Raw genomic sequence first — 14,123 nt, 5'->3', positions numbered from 1 at the left:
ACTACTATGTTACTATGTACGTGTAATTAAAAAAATAAAAATGAAAAATATTCTTTTTTATTTTTAAAATTTTTGTCTGAATGGTTCTAATATGGTGAGAACTCAACCAACATTTATGAATGCACTGTTGAAAAAACTTTAGTTACAAAATATTTTTATTTGATTAAATTTTTAGAATTTGTATAAATGTTTTTGAAAAAACTAAATATGAATATATATTTAAGTTTTTAAATATTATTTTATCCTCCAAAAAAATCATAAGAAAATAAGTGTTTGATTTTTAAAAAATTTATTTTTCACCAAACTAAATTTAATTTTTTTTTTTGAAAAAACATATTAAAAAAATTCAAAACAAAAAGGGTATTTTGGTCTCATTATATATATATATATATAAATATTTAATTAAGATAGCTTTTAGTGTTGAATAATTTTTTATACAAATACGAGTAAATGTACTCATTTAATTTAAATATGTAGTTATTAATATCTAATTAATTTGATTATTTTACATAAATAACCTATTCGAAATACATTATTAAAAAAAGTATAACTTGAATCATGGAAGTGTTTTGGCCAAAAACAAAAAATCATGAATGTCGAACCAAAATGGACCCACAATGCTCCCAATAGGACTCTCTAGTCCAAATAGTGGATTGAAAGAAAACTTTCTAATGATGAGTATTTTTACTTAAAATAAAGGAATTACCAAATGCCATTTCATTATGTATGAAACTTTTAGCACTATCGTAACATAAATGGGTGATCAAAAAAAAAAAATTTGTGATATATAAGGAGGTGGATTCTCTTCGGTCGAAATTTTGGGCTAGAGGGAACTATTTAGACTCATGGAGCTTACAACGGATCTTATTTTGATGATTTGAATCATTCATTTTGTCGGATACTTTGTATATTTTATTCATAAAAAAAAATTAGATTGATTCAATAATTGTAACTTATTCAATTTATTGTTTGTCATCATATAAAATGTATGGTTTACTTTTTAAAAACACAATTATCGTCCATTTTTTTAGTGAAAAAAATAATAAATTAAACAAACTATAATTATCGAATCGATCTAATTTTTATGTAAATGAAATATACAGAGTGTCCAATAAAATAAATAATTTAAATCATTAAAATAAAACTCCTAATAAACCACGTTAGTCCGAACAACCTTCTAATTCAAATTATGAACAAAAAGAAATCCTCGTTGATATATATAGACTTCTCTCTAGTCGGTGAGAAGTTTGATTCTATTAGTTGGCTTATTGATCCCATCCCATCATAGAATCTATATTTATCCAAGCTATTTATCTTATTGAATCTGATGTGCAGATCATTGGTAAAAATATTAAATTGATTTGATATTTATAATTATATAATTTTATTAAATTTCTTTGTAAAAAATGAACAATAGGTATTGTTTTGAAAATTTCAATCTTAAAAAAAATTATATAATTATAATTATCAAATTAATTTAATTTTTTTAATAAATAATTTACATATAGAATTTGTAACTTCTCGAATCAATAAATTGAGTGAAGTTTTTATTTAATTGGAAAAATCCAGACTTCTTCTTAACCATGGAAAAGTCAGATTTGGGTCTTACTCATAACGGCTTAAAGAATACAAAATATTTATAATTTCAGCATATTTGTCACATATTTCATAATACTTTTATATATTTTATATATTTTTTAATACTAACAACTGTTCTAAATTTTTTTAAAGCATTTTTCATTTTTATTTGGCAAACAAGCCGGATCCTTTTATTGTTTAGGGTAAATTACACTGACACTCCTTGAGTTTTTTTGTTTAATACAAATCTCTTCATTATGTTTGAAAAATTACATTTATCCCCTGTCAGATTAAATTGACATATTTGCCCCTTATCCTTTCTACATATAAAATAATAAAATAATGTTGATATTTTGTTCATGTCATTTTAAAATAAATAACAATCATCTTCTTTGGTTTAACTCACACAAAAATTAAATTTCTTTATTTTTCATTTTTTTAATATTTTAAGTAATTTTTTTTATTTTTTAGATACACCTAATCTAAATATATTTAAGAAGTATAATATTTTGTGATTTTTTTTTAAAATCCACCAAATGCAAAAAAAAAAATACAAAAATTCAGTAATACTGTAATAAATGTGAATGACGGTGTTTGGTAATACTGTAATAAATGTGGATGAATAGATGAGAAAGAAAAATGATGGTCGAAATAAAATTGAAAATTTATATTCATATATAAAAATTTATACAAAAAATATCATAAAAATATTGTGATAGTGATGTTATTGTAAATATAAATAATTTTTATGGGTGTTTTGTTTTAAAGTGAAAAGTCACCATTGAGCTATATTATTATATTTGAAAATTTTATATAAAATTTATGTTTGTATATTATCACTCAATAAGAATATGTTCAGGTAGAATTTAATAATAGAAAATTGTAAATATAGTCATGATGATAATAAGAAGAAATGGTAGGAAAAATGACAAAATAGTCATTTTGAAAATTTTAAGGCATGACGTCAGCTATCCAATAGGCAATTTGTAATGAGATTACAAATCTCAGGGAGGAAAATATAATTTTTTAAATGTGATAAGAGAATTTGTATTAAACAAAAATCTGAAAGGTGTCAATATAATTTACCCTATTATTTATATGGTATTTGATTAGTGGAAAGCCATATGAATTTGGAGTGTTACACAACTTATTTGACTCGTTTTAAAACTTATTTCAATTATTCAAATTATTTATTTTTTAAAATATAGTGAATTAAAAGAGATATTTATATTCGATTAATTTAATTTTTTACAAATATATTCTATTTGATATATTATAATAATAAACTACTTGAATCACATAAACGGACTCCGGAATAGGAGAAACTTTTGTATGCCAATTGGGTGTCACATGGCACTAACTTTCACTAATCACAAATATATATGTCCCCTATTATTTTCTAAACACCTAACATAAATATAGTGGATACTATTATAAAAGTCAATTACAATAATATAAAATACCATATAACATATGCATCGTTCACATACAAATATTACCCCGGAATGCACCCAATAAATCATGTAACAGTTGCATCCCAAATCCAAGACATATGTAGAGATGTAATAATGGCCTGACCCGGCCCATCTGGGCCAGGCTCGGGCTAACCCAAGCGAGCTTTATGGGTTCTTGCTTTTTGCGGGTTGGGTCGAGCCGGCCCATGGGATGAAAAGCGAGGCCCAGGCCCACTCAAAAAAGGGCCTGGGCTCAAGTCGTGGGCCGCAAGCTGGGTTTTTTTTTTTTTTGGCAAAATAAACAATAAATACATTATCTATGTAGATTATTTATTAGAGATAAAAGATAAAAGAAAAATTATACTAGAGTATTTTAGTTAACATTTATTGAATGAATAATTTTTATTTTAAAATGAAATAAAATATGTGTAGATTATTGATGATGGTAGAGCAATTGCATCACTATAGGTCAAGTACATCCCAACTAGGTTGGCACCTACTAGCTTACCAATCATTTGTATTATACTCCACCTCAATAATCTAATACAAAAAAGTAACAAATGAAATAGTAAAAAACAAATTGTTGATCAATCATTGGAGGATATGTCGTCTAAATCATTTTGAATTCTATCATGTTCACTATAATTTTATCTTTTTGTAAGCGCATGCATGTGATCTTTAGATATCATCAATGCCTCAGCCATTTAGGGTGAAAGCCTGCGGCAATAATCGTTCAGCACCTGTCCACCTACATTAAAAACAGTTTCCGAAACAACTGTAGAAATAGGAACGGTTAGTATATCACGAGCCATCTGTGAAATCACAGGCCACATAGTTTCATTTTGTTTCTACTAATCTAAAATGTCAAAATTATCGAAATCATCCACTAACGGGCTTTCCAAATAACATTGTAGTTCAGAACTACTTACGCTTGTATGTTGAGATATTCTTCTATTTTTTATTGCTAACAAAACACTTAAGCTCCGGTCTCGAAATGAAACTGCTAGTGTAGTGTGTGTAGGTGTATTTACAGATGCAGCTGCCCTATATTCTTGAAATAATATGTTGCATGTTTGCATAATAGAGGCAAATTGTGTTTGATCAACGAAAATACATTCTAAAAATTTTTATAAACCAATTTCTTTACGCCTACAATCAATTATTATGGCTAAACCTAAAAGATGAGACAAAAGATCAAAATATTTATCAAATTTTACTTTCATGGAAGTAATAATGATTACATAATATTCATTACTCATATATTTTACGAGCACTTTAATTATTTTTATTAGCATATGTTTTATTTTTATTAGCATATGTAAACAAATGGTGAAGTAGTAATATATATATATATATATATATAAGAAAATAATTTTGTTGAAATATCAAAAAATTTGAAAAAAAAACTTTGTTTAAGGCTACTTGGCGCCAATTAAGTTATGTGGGAGTCAGTACTCCTTCTATTGATGTTGTTGCTAAAAATAAATCTATTACTCTTTTTTATTTACAAGCTCTTTTTAACATATTATACGTTGAATTTCACCTACCATTTATATCTATAATTAATTTTTTAAATGACATACTTTCTCGCTGATAAACTTTTTTATATTCTGAAATTTGATTAGTAGAAGACATAATAGTAACAATTGTATTTTTTATTACAAGTGCAGAAATCTCGTATACATACATAGCTTCTTTAACAATTAAGTTTAAAATATGGGTACAACAACGAATATGAAATAAATCACCATCCACAAGTAATTGTAAAGTTGATTTTAAATGGGTTACAGTTTGATTATAATATGTAGTATTATCTAACCTAATTGTAAATATTTTATTTTGCAATGCCCATTCATATAATATATTTCTTATTTTTACACCAAGCGAATGATCAGTGTATGGAAGTTCAACTAATTTAAATAAAATAATTCTTTTATTTAATTTCTAATCATTATCAATAAAATATGCAGTGATACATTAATATTCTAAACCATTATTTGACCACATATCAGATATTAAACAAACTCTTCCATTCAATTTTTTAAAGATATCAAATAATTCACTTTTAACATCCTCAAATTTATTTAAAATCCTATTTCTAGTAGTATTTCTTGAAAAACTTTGATATTGCAATGCAAAACTTTGGTGCATCATGTCGGTAAAATCGGGACATTCACTAGTAGTAAAAGGCAGTCTTTTTTAATAATATAATCAACTACAGAATTTTGTGTCAGTATATGATCATATAAAAATGTTTGCAAATTACCAGTTGATGAAGCCCCTAATTGCATTTGACTTCTAATATCAAGTTGTTGATTTTGTAAATATTTGTTAGCATGCATTTTTGGATGACTAGTACCCCTGTAGATGCAGCAGTAAACAAATGTACACAATATTTACATTTTACTTTAAATGTAATTGTACCATCAGAATTATTTATAGATATTTTTTCAAAATGTTCCCAAATACTACTAGTTGTACCCTTAGATGATGATCCAAATGTTAGAAGAGGACTATTAGAAGGATAATCAACAGATTCATGTTGTATAATATATGTATCAATATCGACATAAACATTATGAATATTAAGATCCATAATAATGTAAGTAAAATAATATATAAAAACTAACAATTAATTTAAATAATTAGTAACAATAGTGAGAAAAAAAAATATATGTTCAGAAATAATTAATGAAAAAAATGATAGCTAATAAATTTAATTAAACTAATTAATGTTACCGACTGACGAATGCGATACCAAAATTAACTTTTTCTGATAAAAATTTTTATTGCACAATTGCAATTGTCACTTAAGGATGACACTTTAAAATTAATTGAGAGTTGAGAGAGATTGAGAGTTTAAGAGAAAGAATTGTTTGTGAGATTTATTTTGAAAAATAGGAGATATTTATAGAAGTTTGGAAGATTGAAGTAAATTTATAAATAAATAAATAAAATGACGGTTGTGTTAAACGGTAATATGAGCGTTAAATTATTTTTATTATTATTATTATTATTTTTTAGTCTACAGAAGTGCAGACATTTAAATTTATTATTATTATTATTATTATTATTATTATTATTATTATTCATCGCAAATTACAATGATGGGAGTGATATTGCACGACAAAGCAAGGGGGATAGGGGGTAGGGCGACACTAGCAGGGGCAGGCATCAGCTCTGCCTCCCTACAAGGAAATGATCGGCCTTTTTTTTTTTGCCGTTGTTGCAAGATCAAGTCTTTATTTTATTTTATTTTTAATTATTTAACCGTTACAACTTGTCTTTTATTTTTTAAAATTTGACCGTTGGCAGAGAGAGGGCCTAGTGGGCCGGGTCGGGCTTCAAATGGAATGCTCAAGCCCAAGCCCAAGGTCTTGGGCTAGGCTCAGGCCTGGACCAAAATTGGCTAGGTCCACCTCGGATTACCCATGAGTCTCGAGCTATTTTTACACCCTTAGGCATATGGCACATGATTTGGAGTTATTGTCATTTGGTGCCTTGTTTTGTGTACAACAAACCATACTATATAATATCCTGTTATTCTTAAAAATGCATTCTAGTGAAAGACTTTGCAACAAATTTTGTAATTTTGTATAAAAATAAATAAATAAACCGACACGCTTAATTCATTCTTAACTCAAAGCAACATTGCCAGTGGGCAATTAACATCATGCCAAATATATTTTATGTGTATCAGATTATTTATATAAAAAACAATAATAAATTTACCCGATAAACTAAATGGTTAAGATTATTAAATTGATTTTATTTTATATATTAACTGTAAGATATATATAACGTAGCGGGTAAAAGAATTCAAGGCATACCTTGTGTGATAGAATCTGAAACAAAGAACCTTGTGGGTAAATTACGTGCTTCTTTAATCACGAACTAAGAACATCCAGCAATGGAGTAATACCACAGTATGAGTATCACACACTCTATTCACAGTGCAAAGGCTGAATCGTTCTCTGATGGAAGAGAGTTAAAGAGAGAGTATAGGGAAAAATGTTATGGGTAAAAAAATGCATAACGTATCTAATGTTCTATATATTCAAATATATAATCAGATATACAACCATATATATCCATCTATCCATATCTCCTAAGGATAGGATATATATAGATAGATAAAGGGTTATCCTAACAAATAGGATAATTAGGAAATCAAATTCAAATTACATGGGTAATCTGAATGGGCCATGGGTCATGCTACATGGGTGCCTAAATCCGAGTCCAATACCCGGTCCAATTTTCAACATCTCCCACTCGCACATGAGTTGGCATGACACTGCCACATCTCTATCTCAATCTCCCCAAATATTTAACAATCACATACTAGCCAATCAACCGTGCGATCGCTGAGAAACACCTGCATGTAGGAGCTCTATACTAGAAACTTAAAATGAGCCAGCATAGAGACATCAACCCAAAAAGAAAAATAGTGTCTCATATACCCCAGACCCATCTAATTACACTGGTTCAAAAAACATCTTTAATCCCTCAAAAGAGCATGTTTGACCCTCTCAATTCTTGCAATATATATTCACACTCAATTCGTCTCTCATATAGAGTGATATGAGTTGCTGATAGTGAATATACAACAGTGGTGTAATACTAGATGATCTTCTCTTTGCCCTCATGCCATTTAGTTTAAGATTGACTGCTTTCCCAGTGATATCCCTTAAGGCCGAATCATATATGACCGCAGACAACATACCAAAGTAGCAAAACATCAACCCCTTACTTTATGACATAGTCAAAAGTCACAAAAGGGTATATAAATGAAAGTCATATCAATAATGACACGTAAGACTCACACAGTGAGGAAATAGGGATCCATTCTCTCACCTCGTTACTCGGTCACCAAGCACATGTAGTATGAATACATGCTATGCTAGAGTAACTCTTCCAAAGAGTGACGTCATACTCGATACACCGTACAGATCTTAGTCTAGTCGTTTTCTAGCGCCTAACCCGAATTCTCTATTTGCTTGCCTTCTAGGCGCCAAATGAGATCTCACATCAGGCTAATCATAACAAGCACAACATGGAAAGTGGGTACTAACATCCATGCTTGATCTTTAACACGACCTTATCTTGGTTGTAACCAAGGCGACATACATAATGGATAATTTAAACCTCTATTGGCTCTAAATAAAAATAAACTACTAGTCTCATCCTTGTTCGCACCCAAACGCCAAAAGCGATTGCTCGTGTGAGTGCGCCAATCTTGCTTGCTGACATCATTATCTGCTAATCATTATGACACAAACCATAATGGTGTCATCATCCAATCATCTCACAACAAATAAGTGATCGATTTTAAAAAACACAACCACAATTTGCCAATTCTAGATTCCAAATATAAGTCTTATCAGTACCTCTTGCAATAAGCATATACAACAGAATCCACTATGTGTGCCTCACATGAAGTGGTTCAAGATCACTATCTCTAGCACAATTACCTCTCTAAAGATATTTTGGTGACCAATTTGCTTTCATTCAAGATGCGTCCAACAAGCGCATTGAATTTTACAAAGGGCAAATTTATACACTACCAGTAAAGCATCATATCCTCAGTCTAATGAGCAAGGTCAAGGTCTAAATTACTCAATTGACCATTTACCAAAGATAACACTCAACATGCCAAATACGCCCACATAGTGTACTTCAGGCTCTCATAACAAAAAAGATCAAGGAATATAGGTTATCTGTTTTTCCCAAAGACAATCTGAGGATTCACTCAATAGCTAAGGCTCTCGCTTTTACCGATAGGTAAGTCAATGGGTTTGCAATTTTGCATCTAGAATCATTCTAGGATATTCCTTATGTAAGTCATCAAAGACAAACCTGGAATTCTCCCAAAACAATCCCTAAGGATCGTTCATCCGAGCATATAAATTACATCACCCATGTCTATCATATCTAAAACAGAGGACTACCCACCCTAGGTGGCGACAACTTTATAAATTCCTAGCTCATAATGACTAAGTAAGGAAAAACTTCTTTTGAACCATTGATCATGCCTCAGTGGTTTTCATCGATCATCCTTGGCCTATCATGGCTCGACAAAATCTAAGAACCACTATTTGGATAACTGTTTTAGGCTATTAAAGATTTATTGGAACTAGCAACCTTTTTACGCTCCTAACTTTTCATCATAAAAGCAGAAGGTAAATCCCTACGGATCTACTTATCCAATTCTCCAACGACAAGTTAGGTCACAACATCCACAAATCAATGTTCCGAGCTTATGTCAATCATAACCTAAGTCGAAATAATCTCACTCCCCAGGAGGAAGTCTTCTCATGGTCTACACATTCCTCAATGGTGCAACTTTTCGGTATCTAGCGAGCCTTATGCCTCAACAATGACTATCTAAATTGCACATAACTTTAGAACAGTTTCGCGACATAATGGAAAGTTAACCAAATTATAGAAATGGTTAATCCTCATAAACTTTGTCTTAAACTGCACAACATTGATCCACTTTCTAAAACACATGGGGCTAGAGCTTTTGGCATTATCCTAGGCTCTTTATCATATTGCGGAGCAATCATGAATGTTTCCCTCTCAATCACCCAGTGATGACTTGAAAAATTTTCACATTCGCTACCACGCAACTAAGAATGTAGAGTATTCTTCTCTAATGGTGTAATCCATTAGTAGGCACATCGCTCCCACTGTCCCTAGGATATTGGAAATTTCTTTCCATTCTCAACTAGGCTATATAGAGCACTATGCTTAGAATCCTCTATCTTATAGAGTTTTAAAACTCTATTCACATTACCTTTACTAAGAAAACTTTATGTGACTTAGTTACTGTCATGACCCAAACCCGTCCCTATGGGTTTAGCACCGTAACCGGCTAGTAATCCGCGATTACCAAAGGCCTACTTAATAGTAATAATAGTAATACAGAGTACAAGGGCTGGCGGAAGCCAAAACAGTAATAAAAGATGTCCAATGAGCTGTGACAGTCTGTATGCAAAAAGACTTTTCATACATATTCACATTCAGAACCAAAACAGTATGTACATACATCATATACAGGCATTCCGGTTAGGGACCAAATCCCTACCATAACAGTACAGTACAAGTCCCATACAGTCTATACAAAACAGAAACAGAAAGGGGGAATCTAAAACACCCCCAAAAAAGCCCTAGCTTGAAGGACTTGGAACCTCTCAGTGAGGCACAGTGGCTGGCTTGATAAAAAAGGAGTTTAACCCAACGCTCCTAACTCCAATCCGGTGCCTGGACACCTACATATATATATAAACAGTGAGCTAAAGCCCAATGAATAACATATGCGTAAAGAGGTTAGAATGAATGTCCTTTCAGTATTTAAAATAGTCATTTGAACAGTATATCAATTATTCGATCATAGCAGTCATAAGTGGCACATCCAATAGCAAACAGTACAGTAGGTCTTAACAGACCGGACAGTCAGTTGATGGCCATCATATCAGTAAACAGTAGTGGTTCCAAACATGGGAACCGACAGAGATCTCTGTGACAGTAGCAGTACAGTAACAATAAATTGCTATGGATGTCACGAATACAGTTCGCAAATAGGACAAGAATTCATTCAGTAAGAAATATCATTTCAGAAAGCAGTACAGTTGATCATTCAGAAATTATTCATGATTGAATATATCTTTACAACATTGTTACTCATAGAGTTCTGGGCTACAGATAAGCTAGTGAGCGTCCTCAGATGCCAACCCTACACAGTTACAGGATGAACACACACTAAGTTGCACGTTTGGGAAACAATAACTTAGTCCCTATCTTGACTCGGTATGGTTCTATAGCATTATCCTCATTAAGATGCCTTAAACTAGGCCTAGGAATTCCTAGGATGAAATGAGGATGCAAAGATGCACTTTAAAACACTTTTTAAAATTTTTAGAAAGCAGGAGTCTCGCTCGAGCATGGCTTTCTACGCTCGAGCGGACATGCAGACAAAGGAGCTCTGCTCGAGCGTGACTTTCCTCGCTCGAGTGAACTGGAAAAGTATTGGATACATAAAATTCACGCTCGACGGGCGTTCAACCCCCGCTCGAGCGTGAGACACAAGTCCTCGCTCGAGCGTGCATCCTCTCGCTCGAACGGACTGTAAACACATGCAAAGTATTGGATACACGCATTTCACGCTCGAGCGTTACTTTTCCCGCTCGAGCGGACTGCATGAACTCAGAGTGTACGCTCGAGCGTGAAGTTCCTTGCTCGAGCGTGGATCCAAAATCTGGAATTTCCAGATTTGTCTCCAAGCATGAAACTCAACATTCAACACATCAAAACTCAACCTCTTGGGCCCATTTTCTGGAAAAACACTTTAAACCCATAATATAACATGTTTTGAAAATCAATTTGTAAAATCAAAGCCCAAGGGTGAGTCAATTGAACACCATTTTCAAATAAACATCAAGAACATGATGAACATGCAACATGCATGAATTCAATTGAAATCAAAGCTTCCAATACATGATCAAATGAGTCAATTCACTCAAAAGCATGATGAATTCATGGACCAAAACTAGAATATGGACATGCATGTGAGGATTTCTATGAAATCAACCTCAAAATTCAAGAATATAAACATGCATGCATGATTTCCTACTCAATTCATCATATTAAGTTAATTCATGCCTTAAATCACTAACCTTACCATGAATCATGCAAGAACAACTCAAATACAAGTTCAAGAAGATGATTCTCCTACCTTAGGTCCCCAATATCAAGTCTAGAAGCTCAAAATTGCTATCTACTCTTCAGTCCTTCCAAATTCTCCAAACAAAACTTGTTGAAAACAATTCTCTCACAATCTCTCTCTCTCTAGTCGGTTTGGCTTAAGAAAAGGACTGAAGAATTGTGTGATCAAGTGTAATAAAACTACAGCATTGCCTTAGGTAGTGGCCCACTAAGTGGCAAAATGGTAGATAAGTCCAACTAATGTAATTTAGCTTATTTAATCCAATTTAATCATACCAAATCAAATTTCAATTAAACATACCATAAAATCACATAAATTCTAATTAGCATAAAACACTAATCAGTTTCGGATTCGGTCGCCAATAAGGCCTTCAATTTGCAGTTTAAAACATAAAACATGAACAGATCAATTAACAGTCAAACAGATAGACATGCATTCAAACTAATACACTCAATCAATCAGTCAGAATTTCAGTCAATCAGTCACTTAACATGCTTAATCATAGATTAGCACTAATCAGTGGTGAGGGTTGTCACAGTCTTCCCTCCTTACAAAGAGTTTGGTCCTCCAAACTTGATTACCTTCATTTTGAATCCAGAGGGAACAGTTCAGGATGTCTCTTGATCATATCGTCTTCCCTTTCCCAAGTGGCATAAACGCCACCATGGTTTTGCCAATCAACTTTCACTAACGAGATTTCTTTGTTCCTCAACTGCTTGATCCGTCTGTTTACAATCTGAATAGGTTGTTCTTCATAAATGTAGTTATCACTTAGCACTACACGGGTAGGTTCAATAACATGAAAGGGATCCCGAAGATAATCCCTCAACATTGAAATATGGAAGACATTATGCATATGCTCCATTTCAGGAGAAAGCGCTACTTGATACGCCACTGGATTGATTTTCTCAATAATCTCATACGGTCCGACATTTCTCGGCGCTAACTTCTCTTTAATCCCAAAACGGGTCTACCCTTTCATCGGTGTCACTTTGACAAAAACATGATCACCTACTTCATATTCTCTGTCTCACCTTTGGACATCCGCATAACTTTTCTGTCAGCTTTGTGCGGTTTTCAGTCTTTATTGAATCAGTTTCACCTTTTCTGTGGTTTCCTATACAATCTCAGGCCCAAGCAAAGGCCCATCTCCAACTTCTGCCCAGCAAATCAGAGATCGATATTTTCTACCATACAAAACCTCGAAAGGCGCCATACCAATGCTTGAATGAAAACTGTTGTTGTAGGCGAATTCAGCCAATGGTAAGTGGCTTTCCCAATTTCCCTGAAAATCAAGGACACACATTCTCAGTAAATCCTCAAGAGTCTGGATGGTTCTTTCTGACTGGCCATCTGTCTGAGGATGGTATGCACTACTCAGTCTCAGTTCAGTACCCAATGCTGTTTGCAAACTTTGCCAAAATCTCGATGTAAACTTCGAGTCCCTATCAGAAACAATGGACATAGGCACTCTATGCAATCTAACAATCTTATCAATATAGATTATAGCCAATTTGTCCGCATTATAAATTGTTTTGACAGGTAAGAAGTGAGCATATTTAGTCAGTCTATCAACAATAACCCAAATTGAATCCATACCTTTACTGGAGCGAGGTAAACCAACAATGAAATCCATGGTGATATGTTCCCATTTCCACTCCGGTCTCGGTAAGGGTTGCAGTAAACCTGCGGGTCGTTGATGTTCGGCTTTAACTTGTTGGCAATGAAGACATTTCAATACAAAATCATCAATCTCTTTCTTCATTCCCGACCACCAGAAATTTAGTTTCAAGTCGTGGTACATTTTCGTATTTTCCGGATGGATAGACAGTTTCGAATTGTGGCCCTCTCACAGAATTCTTCTTTTCAGTTCAGAATCACTCAGTACACATAATCTTCCCTGAAATTTTAGTACATTATTTTCAAATTTGAAACCCGGCCTTGGTTTATATTCTCGTTCATCGATGATCTTCTTCAAGAAGTCGTCCTGTTGCTGTTTCTCTTTAATCTCTTCAATAAGTGTCGGTTGAGCAGAAATAGCAACTAAGGTTCCACCTTGTTCACGCAAAACAATCTCAACTTCAAATTTTTTAAGGTCACATAGCAATTCTTTCTGCCCGGTGAGTAAACAGGCTAAATTTCCAATCGATTTCTGACTCAGTGCATCGGCAATGGTGTTAGCTTTTCCTGGATGGTACAAAATTTGCAAATCATAATCCTTTATCAGTTCTAACCATCTCCGTTGCCTCATGTTCAGTTCGTTCTATGTGAAGAAGTATTTCAAACTCTTGTGGTCTATATACACCTCACATGTTGCCCCATAAAGGTAGTGACGCCAGATTTTGGGTGCAAACACTACTGCAGCA

Source organism: Camellia sinensis, chromosome 10 (genome assembly GCF_055761805.1).
Source record: "Camellia sinensis isolate YWXY chromosome 10, ASM5576180v1, whole genome shotgun sequence".
NCBI lineage: Eukaryota > Viridiplantae > Streptophyta > Magnoliopsida > Ericales > Theaceae > Camellia > Camellia sinensis.
The sequence above is the reverse complement of the archived record's forward strand: the minus strand, read 5'-3'. Positions refer to the sequence as shown.